This window comes from Bos indicus x Bos taurus, chromosome 9 (assembly GCF_003369695.1).
Source record: "Bos indicus x Bos taurus breed Angus x Brahman F1 hybrid chromosome 9, Bos_hybrid_MaternalHap_v2.0, whole genome shotgun sequence".
NCBI lineage: Eukaryota > Metazoa > Chordata > Mammalia > Artiodactyla > Bovidae > Bos > Bos indicus x Bos taurus.
In genome coordinates, this window is record NC_040084.1 from 16,231,537 (window position 1) to 16,243,908 (window position 12,372).

The 12,372-nt window shown below is 38.5% G+C and overlaps 1 pseudogene across 1 annotated transcript; it reads right to left on the reverse strand.

Annotated features, from left to right (window-relative positions):
- Positions 1–5,798: 5,798 nt before the first annotated feature.
- On the reverse strand, positions 5,799–6,178 carry LOC113898100 (annotated as a pseudogene). Its single transcript, XR_003512519.1, has one exon. The product of XR_003512519.1 is annotated as a 60S ribosomal protein L37 pseudogene (transcript).
- Between the last annotated feature and the right edge of the window lie 6,194 nt (positions 6,179–12,372).

Genomic DNA, 12,372 nt, shown 5'->3' on the forward strand with positions numbered 1-12,372 from the left:
CTGATCTGATCTGATAAGCAAAATTTAAAAAAAACTAATATCATGGCATACAGTCTTATTTATTCATGGGAAATAGATGGTGAAACAAGCGAAACAGTGACAGATTTTATTTTCTTGGGCTCCAAAATCACAAGGAAATTAGAAGAAGCTTGCTTCTTGGAAGAAAAGCTATGATGAACCTAGACAATGTATTAAAAAGGAGAGACATTACTTTGATGACAAAGGTCCATCTAGTCAAAGCTATGGTTTTTCCATGTACAATTGTGAAAGTTGGACCATAAAGAAGGCTGAGCACCAAAGAATTGATGCTTTCAAACTGTTGTGCTGGAGAAGACTCTTGAGAATCCCTTGGGCTGCAAGGAGATCAAATAATTCAATCCTAAAGGAAATCAGTCCTGAACATTCATTGGAAAGACTGATGCTGAAGCTGAAGCTCTAATACTTGGGTTACTTGATGCTCATTGGAAAAGACCCTGATGATGGGAAAGATTGAAGATGGGAGGAGAAGGGGACAATGCAAGACGAGATGGTTGGATAGCCATCACTGACTTGATGGACATGAGTTTCAGTAAGCTCTCCCAGTTGGAGATGGACAGGGAAGCCTGGGGTGCTGGAATCCATGGAGTCTCAAAGAGTCAAACACGACTGAATGACTGAACTGAACTGAGCATTTGATAAGATCTCCAGTCCTTTCCATCACAAAATCCAAAGTTTTTTTTTAACATAGTCTGACTACTGCATACATACATTTCATTTGGTGATGAGTTATAACTTCTGACCAGTAAATGATCTTATGGCAGAAAGTGAAGAACTAAAGAGCCTCTTGATGAAAGTGAAAGAGGAGAGTGGAAAAGTTGGCTTAAAGCTCAACATTCAGAAAACTAAGATCATGGCATCTGATCCCATCACTTCATGGCAAACAGATGGGGAAACAGTGGAAACAGTGGCTGACTTTATTTTTCTGGGTTCCAAAATCACTGCAGACGGTGATTGCAGCCATGAAATTAAAAGACGCTTACTCCTTAGAAGGAAAGTTAAACTAGCCTAGACAGCATATTATAAAGCAGAGACATTACTTTGCCAACAAAGGTCCGTCTAGTCAAGGCTATGGTTTTTCCAGTGGTCATGTATGGGTGTGAGAGTTGGACTATAATGAAAGCTGAGTGCCGAAGAATTGATGCTTTTGAACTGTGGTGTTGGAGAAGACTCTTGAGAGTCCTTTGGACTGCAAGGAGATCCAACCAGTCCATCTTAAAGGAAATCAGTGGTGGGTGTTAATTGGAAGGACTGATGTTGAAGCTGAAACTCCAATACTTTGGCCACCTGATGCAAAGAGCTGACTGATTTGAAAAGACCCTGATGCTGGGAAAGATTGAGGGTAGTGGAGACGGGGATGACAGAGGATGAGATGGTTGGATGGCATCACTGATTCAATGGACATGGTTTTGGGTGGACTTCGGGAGTTGGTGATGGACAGGGAGGCCTGGCGTGCTGCAGTTCATGGGGTTGCAGAGAGTCGGACACGACTGAATGACTGAACTGAACTGAACTGGAGTAAATAACAAAAATCCTTTTTTACTCTTTACCTGTGGGTTTATTTTCACTTGTATTGATAAATAGGGTGAGCTATTGGGGTTTAACACAGTAAAACAACACCAATTCTGTTATTCTGCCGTCTATTTAATAAAGTCAGTCCTATGTATTTTAGATTTAAGTCTCTTGAGCAACATAGGTGGGTGGCAGATGCCCTGTTTTTCTCAGATTTCTCTACTTAATTTTTCATTCTTGCCTTGAAATTTGGCTTACTGTACACTTCCTTAATTTCTGATCTTTGTGTTGATATTTGGTCATCATGGTTTTATACTTGGATCTCTTATAACTTAGTTTAACTCCAACTCTGTGATTACATTTCTTACATATGTTAAAGTAATTTTCAGTGACAGTCCTTGGCCCACTGAATATACTGTCCTGTTTCTTCTATAAGTACCTCCCTGAGGTCTTGTATCCCACCACTAATATGATTAAAATAGTGTTATGTGGCATGCATACTATGAAGTTCAAATGGCTTTTCTTTTAAAATAGTTACATAACTTAAAATGCTTATTTCAGTTAAATTAATGAGAGTTATTGACTGTATTAATAAATGATATGTTAGAGATGCAAATAGTCATTTTTAGTGATGTGCATTGTTAATTCTTTATAATTGAATATTATACTCTTCTAGTATATATCTGACTTGGTTTAGAAAAAAAATTAAATTTGGTAGGGTATGATAATTCCTACTTAATTCCAAAGAAAATTTGACATCAGGCCAAAGATTTTGAACAGGTCTGGACTTGAACTTTTAAGAAATAAACAGGTGAAACATGTAGATGCCTAATAATTTAGGGACACGTAAGCGAGTTTCAATTCTAAGTAATCTATTTTTCCTAACAGGCTCTCTATTAATGTTGCATGAAATGCCATGTAATGATCACTACCAGTGCAGTTAAATGCTTTTATAATTAAATCTATATTGAATGGATTTTTTTTTCTTTCCTAAGCAGTTTCTCTCTGGGTGTTTAAAATTCTTGCAGTTTAAAGTATTGTGGTGGAAAATGTAAAATGTGTAAGAATGAAGTGAAATTGTGTTCTGTGGCAGGAAAAAATATTTATTTTTTGCCAAATAAATAGGCATTGAATCATATTCATTAATCTAATAACGTATCTTGTAAGATGGCTGGATGGCATCACCGACTCGATGGACATGAGTTTGGGTGAACTCTGGGAGTTGGTGATGGATAGGGAGGCCTGGCGTGCTGCAATTCATGGGGTTGCAAAGAGTCGGACACGACTGAGCAACTGAACTGAACTGAATGCTTGCTACAGCTTAGGAAAGATACTATCCTTTGTGAAAACTATGGGAAATAATACATTTTGGCAAAGAATATAAAAATGTTTATAATTATTTCTTTTACTGTATAATCTTTGTAAGTACTCCATAGGAAGCATGATTCCTGGTTGTTGAAAGCACTATGAGTTTAAGTTCTGATTATTCCATTTAGTAGCAATGTGAACATGGGTTACTTGTTTATCATTTGTGAGTCTGTCATTTAGGATAAATAATAGTACCTGTGGCACAAAGATGTTTTGAAATTTGCATGTGAAGATGTAAATGTAACATGCCTAGTGCAGTGTCTACTGCTTGATAAATATCAGCAATTATGATCACTTTTCCTTGCTAAACAAACTTCTTTACCTGAAATTATATTGAGATTTATTTAAGAAAACTATATGATGTACATTTCATAATTAGCCTACAAATTAGGGAACAGATATTCATAGAAAATATTTATTTTCTTAAGAAAATTCTTTATTTTGTATCCCACTGTTGCTACTACTGCTAAGTTGTGTCTGACTCTGTGCGACCCTACAGACGGCAGCCCACCAGGCTCCCTCGTCCCTGGGATTCTCCAGGCAAGAACACTGGAGTGGGTTGCCATTTCCTTCTCCAATGCATGAAAGTGAAAAGTGAAAGGGAAGTCACTCAGCCATGTCCGACTCTTAGTGACCCCATGGACTGCAGCCTACCAGGCTTCTCCATCCATGGGATTTTCCAGGCAAGAGTACTGGAGTGGATTGCCATTGTCTTCTCCGTTCTATCCCACAAAGATCTGTAAAAAATGAGTTATATACAAATGTATTAATTTAACTGAATATGGTAAAGTCCAAAAATGGGTATTTTAGTGTCAGTGACAGTGAAAGTGAAGTTGCTCAGTCATGTCCAACTCTTTGCGACCTCATGGACTGTAACCTACTAGGCTCCTCTGTCCTTGGGATTTTGCAGGCAAAAATGCTGGAGTAGGTTGCCATTTCCTCCTTAGGGGATATTCCCAACCCAGGGATCGAACCCAGGTCTCCCGCATTGTAGGCAGATGCTTTACCATCTAAGCCACCAGGGAAGTCACTTTAGTGGCAGTGCTTCTGCTTAAATCTCGAGATTCTCTTTCAAAACTAAGATTTTTTTAGCTTTAGTAAATTAATATGAATATTTGAAGGTGTGTGAATCTAACAAATTTGTTTTTTTTGCAAAGAATAAAAATGGAAGAAGTTTACTTTAGTACATGCATATACATTTGTCACAAAAAATTAGCAATTGCTATCTATTGATGTGAATTAAAGTCTGTGTAGATCATGCAGTGTGAGCACTGATCATCAATGCTGTGTCACTCACTACAGTTCACATATTGTACAGGTCTTTTATTGTATGGAAAGATCTGATTATTTTATTACACGAGTGAGTTCTGTTATGTCTTGAAGCATTTTGAAAAAAGATTCAGCTTTGATATTAGACAGTTGAAACCTCAGCTCTGTCACTTACTGGTGACAGAGCACCACTGATTCCTTCCTATGAGCTTTAGTTTCTTTGTTCATCAAATAGAGCTGTGGGAGAGTTAGTGTGACAATGCAGTTATGACAACCACTTGAACAATTTCTGTGCTACAGCGGTCATTTTTCTGTTTTAGGCTCTTGTCCATTCAACTATTCTTTACACCTGAAGCAACAGCTGGCGAGGCTCATTAAGATGCTTTTTCCTAATCTCTTTCCATGTCAAACTGGCCTTGCCAGTCATGATGGAACTGCTGTTCTGGAATATCTGCTTGTCCTAGCATAGAACTCATGTGCTTGAGAAAATGTATAAAAGAAAGAAAGGACTGGGCATCAGGGCTGCAGACCTGAGTTTGCTTTGTGTGCCTATAACCTAAGAGGTATGTGACTTCTCTAGGCCTCAGATTCCTCATTTGTAGAATGATAATGACAACAATATATTTGTCTTGTTGTCTGATGTGAGAATCAAGACATAGGTGGTTTAAAAATGCTTCTTAAGGAAGCAACATAAATATCTGTCAACAGAGATATGGATATGGATAAAGAAGATGTGGATAAAGAAGATCCCTTTGGGAGCACTTTTGATGCTGTAATTGAAAAAGCTGACATTGCTCTTGAGAGTCTGATACTGGGCCTGGAGCCCCTGGTGCCTCAGTGCCTCCCTTCTTAGACAAAATCTGTGACCTTGAACCGCACAGATTCTCTCGCTGGGGAAGATTCCCTGATTGATCACTCTCTGCTTTCTAACCCCTCTACAGACCTTCTAGAAGAGTTTGGCCCATAGCCATCTCTCAACCATCTCTCAATCAACCACCTATGACTTGATTCTCACAACATCAGACAACAAGACAAATACATTGTTGTTATCATCATTCTACAAATGAGGAATCTGAGGCCTAGAGAAGTCACAAACTTCTTAGGTTATAGGCACACAAAGGTTATAGGCACACATTTCTCAAGCATATGCTCCGGCCCATAAAGCTGCAGAAGATAGTAATCTCATCTCAGCTTTTGATGTCCCTGAGGGCTTGGACAAGGTGGCAGAAGATGAGTTTGACCCTATTCCTGCATGGATAACCAAAGCCCCGCAAGGTGGGCACTCTAGAAACAGCAGTAGGAGCTCCGAGTCCAGTCTTCCCAACCTAGCCAGGTCTTTACTGCTGGTGGATCAGCTCATAGACCTGTAGCCGTGACCCAGTAGCAGATGCGGTTCTGTAACCTCTATACCATAATACACATTTTCATTACAGAGTTATAAGAAAATAATTTTTAAAAAAATCTGCAAACAAGGGGCCCTCTAGCCCTGATCTCCTATCCCTTCCTTGCCTTCTCCTGTAGAAATGATAAGGAAGGAAAATCACTTTGACCCTCCAGATACGCTATGGCCAGTTCCTGCCTGTTAGTTTGCTGTTTTCTCATTACCCTTCTTCTTTTTTTTTTTTTTTTTTTAAAAGCCAGAACATTTATTGTGCGACTAATCGTTGAAATCCTTAAGATGAACTGGATGCTGCAACAGCCGCTCGCTTGGGTTTAGGTGTTGTTCCTTCACGGAATCCATGCCTGAATCTGCAGTATACAATTTTTAGGTGCCTCATTCTACCAGTCCCGGTGGTATTTCGTCTTTTAGCTTTAGCACTCCAATTACACTTTCTCTTTCGCTTGGCAGGGTAGTCACACTTGCCACAGGTCGACTTCTGAAGGTGGTAGGCCTTAGAGCCACAGCGGCGGCACAGCGTGTGCGTCTTCTTCCGACGCTTTCCAAACGATGACGTTCCCTTCGTCATCTTGCTTCTGCCGCCGAGACCAAAGAGCTCTCATTACCCTTCTTCGGTAGCATTGTCTTACATCAAGCACTAGATGTCATGAGCCTCACCTCTGCTGGAATCAACTCTACCACGAGCTTAACTGTAATTGAAACGGGTGAATTGACACCTTTGTCTCATTCTTGCTAGGAATGGCCTCTCAAGTCGATTTTCCCATCTCCTCTGGCCAGATGCTGATGAATGTGTTTCTCTGTTTTTGCTTTTCTGTCCTGCTGCTTATCCTGAGGATATGGCTTCTTCAGCTGATTTTGACTCTAGGCAGTAACCTAAAGATGGGTGTGTGGTGTAAGAGAGGGTAAAACTGACTGATGTTATATGTCCGGAAAGTGGAATTGAGCCCAACTCTAGCCAACCAACCCTGACCTTGTTTGATCATAACTTATACAAAGGATTTTACACCCCATGCAACCTGCCCAGCATCCGTCCAGCGTTCTGGCTTCCACTGAACCATGATTTCTCAAATCTGGAGACGTGACTGCAAGAACTTAAGATCCTTGGATAAAATGTGTACATTATATAAATTCCAAGTATTGCCATTCCTTTTTGTGTTTAACTATACCAAGGTGGGATTTCAGAATTAGCCGAAGACAAGACAATATGGTAATATAATACCTTTTATTAGAAGACTTTTCACTGAGGGGTGGATGGGGGAAGGGGAGAAATTGTAGCAGAAACAGATGTATTTTTCTTGTGATTTTTATTTTGAGTCAAATATTATAAATTGTGTATAAATGAAGACACTGAATAGTTCTGTTTCCACTTGGTGTTTCAAGTTCGATAACAGGTGTCTGTGCAGGGTTTTTTACTCTTTCCCTTGTATAACTATGCAGCAACTCTACAGGGTAACATATGGAATCATTTTAAATAGACTTGTGTGTTGCTATAAGCTTTCAGCAGGTCCTCTGTCTTTGTAGAATAAGCATGTTGTTTATTTTCAGATAATCAGACATAAATATGCTGACATACTAGGCACAATTTCACTCTGGCTACTTACCTTTCTTTCTTGCTGATGTTTGAACTAAAGGATACAGCCAGTGAAATATTTTCACTTGGTTTTCCTTGTTTTCTTAGATTAAAAAAACCAAAAAACAAAAACAAGGCACAGTTTTCTCACTAACCTTAGAATACTGTTTATAAAATAAATGAAGACCCCTGCACTGATGTGAAAAAAAAAAAAAGATGATGTGGCACATATACACAATGGAATATTAATCAACTATAAAAAGAAATGAAATTGTCCCATTTGCAGAAACATTGGTGGACTGAGAGATTGTCACATAGAGTGAAGTCAGAAAGAGAAAAATATATATTTACACATATGTGTGAAATCCAGAAAAATGGTATAGATGGTCTTATTTGCAAAGCAGAAATAGAGATAGACATAGAGAACAAATGTATGGATACCAAGGCAAGAAGGGGACTGGAATGAATAGGGAGATTGGGATTGACATATATGGGCTTTCCCAGTGGTTCAGCAGTAAAGAATCGGCCTGAAATGCAGGAGTTGCAGGAGACACAGATTTGATCCCTGGGTCAGAGAGATTCCCCTGGAGGAGGGCATGGTAACTCACGCCATTAGTCTTTCCTGGAGAATCCCATGGACAGAGGAGCCTGGTGGCCTACAGTCCATAGGGTCCCAAAGAGTGGGACACGACTGAAGCGACTTAGCAAGAATGCATGCATTGACATATATATGCTATCGATACTAGGTATAAAATAGGTAACTAATGAGATCCTATAACACAGGGAACTCTACTCAGTGTTCTGTTGGGTGGTGGTTTAACTGCTAAGTCATGTCTGACCCTTGGGACCCCATAGACTGTAGTCCAACATGTTCCTCTGTCTGTGAGATTTCCCAGGCAAGAATACTGGAATGGGTAGCTGTTTCCTTCTCCAGTGGATTTTCCCAACCCAGGGATTGAACTTGGGTCTCCTGCATTGCAAGCAGATTCTTTATCAACTCAGCCACTAGGGAACCTAAATGTAAAGGAAACAGAAAAAAACAGGGGACATATGTAAACATATAGCTGATCCACTTTGCTATAAGCAGAAACCAACCCAACATTGTAAAGCAACTGGACTTCAATTAAAGATATTTTTAAATGTACTTCTTAAACTGAAAAAAGTCATCTGCAAATGCATTGTTTTCTTGATTCCACTGGTTTCCAGGTAACAGTTTCATATGTGTAGAAGGATTGAATATTGGTTATATTTTTTGATGTTCTTGACGTATTTTCTCACAGAGTTACAGCGGTTCTTTCAAAATGGCTGGCTGCTGTTAGGAGGTGTCTGTTCCCTAGCAACAGCATTTCCTGCCCGCCCTCTGCAGCAACACAGCTTCTGGACACTGGTACACCCTACATGTCACAGTTCAGTGGTTTATTCACCTTCAGCAAACACATCTGTGGACTTTCTACAGCTCATCAAATGAATGGAAACTCAATGACCATGACTCGGGAACCTGCCTGGGTTAACAATTATACATTTCATTAGATATTTGATTTTACTTGTTTGTTAAGTATAATAATTTATTGTTTGAACTGAAGTCTTCTTTGTTTATGATAACTATGATTGCTTATCAAATAAATCTAATATTCTTGAATTTCGTAAGCATCTGCAAAATTGTGCTTTCCATATTTCTGGCTGATAGCCAACCTTTTAAAATATATTAGTGCAATAATAATAGTTGCCAAAGCCCAGAGTTTTACTTAAGCTAGCAAATAATTAGTACCTCACTATAAACAAGCCCTTTATTAATAAATTTGTTAATGATTATTCTGGCTATGGAAATAAGTTCAAATTGGCTTTTAACCTAACAGAAGACTTTAGTTTTATTCTATCAAAGTGAATAGCTCTGCTCATATATAATTTCAGTTGTTAGGCAAAAAGAGCCCTGTATAATTTATTTTGTGTTTTTAATACTTGCAGTTCTTAGCTTCTGTTGAAGCACATTTTCATCAAAATGACCACATAAATCTTATAAAGGTGCAAGCTTTTGGAGTAATCAGATATTTCTCAGCAATCAGCCTGAAAATTGTCCTGACAATTCACAGTACGGCTAATTAGTCTGTAGTTATATTAATTGATGTAAGACTCGCTGGTTGTTACTTTTGGATTATAATTTTGTTTTTTTCCAAAATCTTTCAGGCAATTATGATATCCACTTGTAAAACTTGTATAATACTGGAGACTAGTGATACCTTGAGTTTTGCATCTGCACTTTAAAATCTTCTGTTATGGCATTAGCATGATAGATGGTTCCTTAATGGCTACAATTCAGGATATTGCTTTAGCTTCTAAAAAGAGAAAATTAGCTAAAGACTAAACTCATCTAAATTCTATTTCCCTTTACTCAAATCATTATATAACTTTTTAAAAATAAAATCTTATTTATATGTAGAATCTTGTTTTTCACACAGCACTCAAGAAGCATGTGTGAGCAAATTGTTTTTCCTACCACCTACTGTGATATAATTCCCAGGTGCTACTTCAGAAACAGAGTGGTTATAAGGTGTAGAGATTTGGGGAGAGGGAAGGTTGAGAGGTTTCTTTGCAAGCAAAATCTTAACATAGGTGAAAGTGACGTTCGCTCAGTAGTGTCCAACTCTTTGTGACCCCATGGACTATGCAGTCCATGGAATTCTCCAGGCCAGAATACTGGAGTAGATAGCCTTTCCCTTCTCCAGGGGATCTTCCCAACCCAGGGATTGAACCCAGGTCTCCCACATTGCAGGCGGATTCTTTACCAGCTGAGCCACAAGGGAAACCCAAGAATACCGGAGTGGGTAGCCTATCCCTTCTCTGGGGATCTTCCTGACACAGGAATTGAACCAGGGTCTCCTACATTGCAGGCAGATTCTTTACCAACTGAGCTATGAAGGAAGCCCTATGAAGGCCTATGAAGGAAGCCCTGTGAAGGCCTATAAAGGAAGCCCTATGAAGGCCTATGAAGGAAGCCCTATGAAGGCCTATGAAGGAAGTCCTATGAAGGCCTATGAAGGAAGTGTGCACAAAAGCACTGCAACATTGCTATGTTCATGTCTGGAACATAGGAATATAGATCTCTTTCAAAAGAGCAGTAGCAAATATGAGTTTTCACTAGAAAATTTAGTACAAAACAACATGCTATTCAACTAGTAACAAATACTTGTTTTTTAGAGAAATGGACAACAGTTACAACAAAATAATTTATGGCCATAACCATTTGAAAAGATGGATATGAATGACACTGTGATTTAAAGAAATATAAGCTTTAAAATAGCTATATAACTCATAGGATCAATACAAATGTAAAACCCTGACAATATCAAGTACTGATGAGATTTTCTGTAAAAAAACTGTTCTCCCATATTTTTGGTGGGGATGAAATGACTGCAGCAATTTTAAAGGCTGTAAACTAGCAAGGTAAACAAACCCTGTGACCATCAGTTTTCATTCTGAGTATCTTCAAAAAAAAACTAGTGCATTTGACGAAGGAGATATCAATAGGGATGGATTGCAAACAAATTAAAATCTTAATTAAAAGGGAAAAGTAAATTAAATGTAGTATATTTAAAAATTTATTTTTATTTTATGTTGGAGCATAGTTGGTTAACAATGTTGTGCTGGTTTCAGGTGTTTAGCAAAGTGATTTGGTTATGCATATACTTGTATCGATTCTGTTTCCTGTTTAGGTTATTACAGAATATTGAGCATGTTCCCTGAGCTATAAGTAGTAATAGGTCCATTTTGTTTATCTGTTTTATAGGCAGCAATATGTAGGTGCCATTCCCAAACTCCCAATTTATGTCTCCCCCTCCGTTCCTCCTAGTAGCCATAAATTCTTTCTCTGAGTCTGTGAGTCTATTTCTATTTTGTACATAAGTTTATTTGTATCATTTTTTTTTAAGACTCTTGCGTATAAGTGATATCATATGATGTTTGTCTTTCTCTGATTTACTTCATTCAGTATGATAATCTTCAGGTCCATTCATGTTGTTGCAATGACCTTATTTCATTATTTTTAATGGCTGAGTAATAGTCCATTGTATATGGATACCTCATCTTCTTTATCCATTTATCTGTTGATGGAAATTTAAATTGCTTCCAGGTCTTGGCTACTGTAAACAGTGCTGCAGTGAACATTGGAGTGCTTGTATTCTTTTGAACCATGTTTTTCTCCAGATGTATATCCAAGAGTGGGATTGCTATATCACATGATAGCTCTGCTTTTAGTTTCTTAAGTAACCTCCATACTGCTCTCCATAATGGCTGCACCAATTTACATTCCCATCAACTGTGTAGAAGGGTTCCCTTTTTTCCACACTGCCTCTAGTATTTATTGTCTGCAGACTTTTTAGTTATGTCCATTCTTACTGATGTGAACTCATTGTTTTTTCCCCTGGGGCCCTGGCTTACACTAGACCTTGTATGCACCCTTCAAGGATGATTTCTGTTTCCCTCAGTCCTATGGAATTCCTGTGATCAAACCCTATTGGCCTTCAAATCAGATTATCTAAGGCTTCTTCCTCTAATTACTAAATCCTTAGACTGGGAAGACTGATATGGGGCTCAGGACTTGCACTCCTGTGGGAGAACCTCTGTAATATATTTATTTTCCAGATTGTGAGTTGCCCACTTCATCAGGTATGGGCTTTCATTTAATTTTTTTTTTTTTTGGCCAGGACATGTGGCATGTGGGATCTTTAGTTCCTTGAGCAGGGACCAAACCCATGTCTCCTGCAACGGAAGCTTGGAGCCTTAACCTCTGGACTGCCAGGGAAGTCCCAGGGATTCGATTTGATTGCAGTTGTGCCCCTCCTACTGTCTCATTATGGCTCCTTCTTTGTCTTTGGATGTTGGGTATATTTTTTTGTAGGTTCCGGTGTTTGTTTTTGTTTGTTCACTTTTTTTTTCTTTTTGGTTGATGGTTTTGAGCAGTTAGTCATGATTTCAATGTTTTTATAAGAAGAGTTAAGTTCATGTCCTTCTATTTGTCCATCTTGCCAGCAAGTCCTCAAAATGTGGTACATTTTTATACAAGGAAATAATCCACATAAGCAAGGTTCAGCAGAAATAACCAATCAGACTCTTACAGAGATGAGAGGTATTCTTTCAATCAGACTGCTACAGAAATGAGAGATATTGACAGTACAGTATCAAAGGGATCCAGGAGATAATAAGAGGGAAAAACTAATATGAT